Source organism: Pipistrellus kuhlii, unplaced genomic scaffold, assembly GCF_014108245.1.
Source record: "Pipistrellus kuhlii isolate mPipKuh1 unplaced genomic scaffold, mPipKuh1.p scaffold_m20_p_14, whole genome shotgun sequence".
Classification (NCBI taxonomy): Eukaryota; Metazoa; Chordata; class Mammalia; order Chiroptera; family Vespertilionidae; genus Pipistrellus; species Pipistrellus kuhlii.
Genome location: NW_023425449.1, coordinates 47,951,335 through 47,956,942, shown reverse-complemented (window position 1 = coordinate 47,956,942; position 5,608 = coordinate 47,951,335). Strand labels below are relative to the sequence as shown.

The window sequence follows — 5,608 nt, the reverse complement described above, 5'->3', positions numbered from 1 at the left end:
ATTGACTCGCAACTGTGTTTTAGAGTTTAATGCTACATTGCAGTGAAGTCCTATATGATGCCTCCTTGTCTATGTGTAAGTTATGCCTCCTTTAAGTAAATAATAGAGGTTTCATATACTATTTATTATGCTGTTACTGTGTTTTAAGAATGTCCTGAATCTTAGATACATTTCTACTCTAACTACTTACTTGTACAAGTCTAAGGCTTTCCAAAGCTGTTAAATGTGCTTATTTCTCTATTTCAAGGATATTCTGCATTGTATGAAACATTTACAGTTCTAGACTCCTTTATGTAAATATTAATAATAGAGGTTTCATACACTGTATAATGTGCTTTTTACTCTCTTTTAAGGATTTCTACAATACATCTTAGATACCCTTTCTCCAGTAACAACAGACATAGAAAAGTCTCTTTCACCTTTTCTGTATGAGTTTTCACTTACTTACTGTTATTTTCTCTGAATAACTCATGTTTTCTTATAGTTTCCTATATGAGTCCTACTTATCTACATGTAAGCATTTCCCCCAAGTACAGACAACTACCACCACATTGTTATGATCCTGACAAGCTCTGGAACATTGACTGTGAACTGTTTTAAACTTTAATGCTACATTGCAGTGAAGTCTAAGGCTTTGCAAAGCTGTTAAATGTGCTTATTTCTCTATATCACATGTGTCAAACACAAGGCCCGTGGGCCAAATCCGTCCTGCCAGGCCTTGCAATGTGGCCCGCACTGCGCTGTCATCACTGCACTCCGCTGCGTTTCCATCACAATGACAGTTTATGACTGTTCAGTAAACCATTCAGCCCGCGATTTAGGCTGGATTTTAGATTTTGGCCCCTTCTCTGATTGAGTTCAACACCCCTGCTCTATATCAAGGATATTCTGCATTGTATAACACACATTTATGGTTCTAGGCTCCGTTAAGTAAATAATAGGAGATTCATTCACTGTTTAATGTCCTCTTTCCTCTATTTTAAGGATTTACTGCATTTTAGATAGCCGTTCTACACTGCAATTGACTTGGATAAATCTTTTTCACCTGCTCTGTACAAGTTCTCACCTACTTACTTTTATTTTCTCTTAATTACTCATGTTTCCTTGTAGTTTTTGATAGTTGGCCTTCTCCTCTAAGTATAAGCATTGGCCACATGTACAAACAACTTCCTACTCACATTTACAGTTCTAAGCTACTTTAAGTAATTATAGAGGTTTCATATACTGTTTAATGTGCTCTTCACTCTATTTTAAGGATTTCCTGCATCTTAGATACCCTTTCTACACTAACAACTGACTTGGAGAAGTCTTTTCTACCTGTTCTATGCGAGTTCTCATCCATTCACTGTTATTTTCTCTAAATTATTCATGTGTTCTTGTTGTCTCCTATATCTGCCCTTCTCCTCTAAGAATAAGCATTGCCCACATGTAACAACAGCTTCTTACACACTCTTATGAACCTGAGAAGTTCTGGGACATTGTCTCTCAACTATGTTTTAGAGTTCAATGCTACATTGCAGTGAAATTAAGGTTTCCAAAGCTGATAAATGTGCTTATGTCTCTATTTCAAGGATATTCTGCATTGTATGACACAACTACCAATGCACTGTTATGATACTGACAAGCTCTGGAACATTGACTCTCAACTACGTTTTAGATTTTAATGCTACATTGCAGTGAATTCTAAGACTTTTCAAAGCTATTAAATGGGCTTATTTCTCTATTTCAAGGATATTCTGCATTGTATAATACACATTTACAGTTCTCGGCTCCTTTAAGTAAATAATAGAAGTTTCATATACTGTTTAATGAGCTCTTTACTCTAATTAAGGATTTCCTGCATCTTAAATACCCTTTCTATACTAACAACTGACTTGGAGAAGTCTTTCTCTCCTGTTCTGTATGAGTTCTCACCTACTTACTGTTATTTTCTCTGGATAATCATGTTTTCTTGTAGTTTTCTATATGAGGCCTACCTGTCTAAGTGTAAGCATTGCCCACAAGTACAAACAACTTCATACACACTGTTATTAACCTGAGAAGCTCCTCAAAATTGTCTCTCAACTATGTTTTAGAGAATAATGCTACATTGCAGTGAAGTCTAAGACTTTCCAAAGCTGCTTAAATGGGCTTATTTCTCTATTTCAAGGACATTCTGCCTAATATGACACACATTTGTCGTTCTAGGCTCCTTTAAGTAAATAATAAAGGTTTCATACACTATTTAATATACTCTTCACTCTATTTTAAGGATTTCCTGCATCTTAGATACCCTTTCTACACTAACAACTGACTTGCAAAAGTCTTTTCTACCTGTTCTATGCGAGTTTTCATCTATTTACTGTTATTTTCTCTGAATTACTCATGTGTTCTTGTAGTTTCCTGAGAAGCTCTGGAACCTTGTCTCTCAACTATGTTTTAGAGTTTAATGCTACATTGCAGTGAAATCTAAGGTTTCCAAAGCTGATAGATGTGATGTTTCTCCTTTTTCTGCATCCTGCATGGAAAAATGACAGGTTACTGAGGAGAGGAGCTGGGGATTAAAAAATCAGAGAAAGCAAGAGATAAGAGGCAGAAATAGATTCATAAAGATGGGAGCTAGATGACTGCCATCTCTCTGATGGAGAGACAATCACACTCACCACAGACATCACAACATATTTATTGGCTTCCAAGAGGGATTTTTAAGGTCAAAAGGAGTTTCGGGTGTGCCCAGATCCTATTCATCAAAATCTGGGTAAGTTTCTTATTTTTTGGTACAAGATTTAGCATATCAAGACCTGGGTGAATCAAGGTCCTATTTGTTCCTCATTCCAAGCAATTGGATTAAGAAACCAGTACTGATAACAGGATTCTGCCAGTGCCCTCAGGCTTAGCTGATAAGAATTAAAAGAATGTCCATGTGCCTTCTCAGGTGGCTCTCTACATCTCACCCTTTTTTACTAATTAAAATAAAATTTAAACATTAATAATAGGGCTCTAAATTTAAAAACAATTGCAAACAATGCCAATGTAAAAACTAAATTACACACATGTTATTTTCAAAACTTGAATGTTAAGAGCAAAACTCTGGCTATTAAATAATAACAATGCCAATGCAAAACAACAATATGAGCTATCAGAACTATGGACATATTAACATTTTTAGCTACTAAATGAGTCTCTTTTGTTGCTGGTGTAGATTTACTCAGAGTCCTTGGACTTGCTGCACAAGACTTTGCAGAAGACTGGAAGCTAACAGATGCTAGCATGAGCAGGAACATGATTAAAGAAGTAGCTCCACTTCAGTCTTTAATTTCTTCAGATGACTCCATGTTGGCACCACAGTCCCTTGCGTCTTTCAGTCTTCTCCCATTTTGCTGTCATCTGCGCAAGTCTCAGTCCTTTTGGGTGAAGGGACACAGGAGCTTCTCTGAGTCCATTGTGATGACAGACGTAACACTCAGGCACCCGAATTGGCTGCATTGTTCCTTCTGGAAAGATATAAAATACAACCTCTTCCCCACATTATTACTGAATCTGATAAAAATTTTCTGTGGTTTATATTCCTTTCTACCTAGCTTACTCAGTGGAGGCTATTATACAGGAGGCCTGATGCCTTTTACCTGCTGTACAATCATCTGGAAAGCAATTTTTTAAAAATTTAAAGTATAAAAGCATGATAGAGCCTCTCTGGAGGTGACACAGAACATCTGTCCCCCCCATTTTTTGTTTTAATAAATGATTTTAAGAGTACAATTGGCTTTTTCCATTATTGAGTGACATATATTTTACCAGATTTGATTAGGTTTAAGTCCTTGGGGATTTACCCCTAAAGTTGGCATAGAGAAGTGGATAACACACTGAGGACATTGCTTCCAATAAAACATGGGCATTGTCCTTCTCTATCATTTTAAAGGTTGAAAATTAAATGAAAAGGTCTTTTAGGTCCTGGTGGCTATGCGGGTGCTCATGAGTGGCGAGACGGCCTTCATTGGGACAGCCCTGAGGCAACTGCTGCTCGTCTCCCAGAAGTCCAGCCCGGGTTGGATCATGTGGGATGAGCTCGCTGCGTCAGGGCTGCCCCACTGTGATGCTGCAATCAACCTGGCTGGAGGTGGAATGAAGCTTTCCAAAAAGAGGTTCTCAGCAGTCGCTTGGAGACCACTGACTTGTTGACTAGAGCCATCATCAAGGCCCCAGAATCCCCAAAACCTGGATCTCAGTCACAGGTGTAGGTTACTACCAGCCCAGCCTGACTGCTGAGTATGATGAGGACAGTCCAGGAGGGGATTTTGACTTTCTCTCCAACCTCGTAACCAATAATAGGGCTCTAATTTACCATGAAATGGACTACCAATAGAAATTTTGGTTAATACTTTAGGAACAGCCTGTTGTACAATTAAATTTTCTTGAATATTAACTCCATCTGACTTCCTGGAGATTCTACATGCCAGGTGGTGGTACACTCTGGGGTTGTGCTGGGCCATGAGGGCGGTGCCATCAGTCACATGCTGTTGCCCTTCTGCCTGGGCCTGTGGAGCCCCATCGGCTCTGTCCAGCAGTTCTTCCCCTGAATTCACGTTGGGAACCTGGCAGGAATCCATGCCCTTGAAGCAAGCCACATGCAGGGCGTCCTGAATGGAGTGGCTCCAGCCTCTACCACTATGAATGCTGAGTTTTCACAGGCCTTAGGCACAGCCCTAGGCTGCCCAGCCTTCATCCCTCTCCCTATCATTGTTGTGCAAGCTGTCTTTGGGCAAGAACATGCCATCATGCTGCTAGAGGGCCAGAAGGTGATCCCACAGCAGACATTGGCCAATGGCTACCAGTAATCCTTCCCAGAGCTGGGGGCTGCCTTGAAGGAAATTGTAGCCTAAGTGGGGAGGTTCATGGTAGGGCCTACAGCCTTGATAGAGGCTTCGCAGTTAGAGACTGTGAATAGGTCAGGTACTCCTCTACCTGAGACCTACAACCTCTTCCTTTTTCTGTTGCTGCACTTTTAACCGATTGCCCACTGTTTTGAGATTGCAATTTTACCTAATTGGGACCTTAAGCTCGTCAACTCCTTGTAAAAGAATTTCCAAGTTAGGTTTCCCTGTATGTCCCATTCCTGCCCCACATCTCCTTTGCTATGTAATGAATGCTCTACAATTTAGGCAATAAAGATGAATAATCACATTAAAAAAAATAATAAATAAATAAATAAATAAATAAAAAGGTCTTCTAAATTAGCATGCCTTATAGTAGCTGTTTCAATAACTTTTGCTTATACTTAGTACAAAAGCATTACTACTATATGTTGATGGGCTCTGAAATAAAATATGTTAAGGTATCAATAAGAGCTTGTATTTCTACTGAAATATAAGAGGTTTGAAGGACATTTGTCCTCAAAACTGCAGTAGATCCAGCCTTTTTAGAACTGGGTCCATTCATAAAATTGAAGTATAATACCTCTTTTAATGTGGCAGTTAATACCATTCCCTGTGTTAGAAATAAAGCAAGACCCCAAGTCAGGGTCTTGGTAAAAACATTAAACATTTGATTTCTCTGCAGAAGGGTGTGCATACATAGTCTAGAAGTGCATGCACACGGACTTTCCTTGCCCTTGGTCTTGGGCAACCTGCAG

At 39.2% G+C, this 5,608-nt stretch overlaps 1 pseudogene; it reads left to right on the top strand.

Annotated features, from left to right (window-relative positions):
- Positions 1-3,939: 3,939 nt before the first annotated feature.
- LOC118718504 lies at positions 3,940-5,170 on the top strand (annotated as a pseudogene).
- The last annotated feature ends 438 nt before the right edge of the window (positions 5,171-5,608 follow it).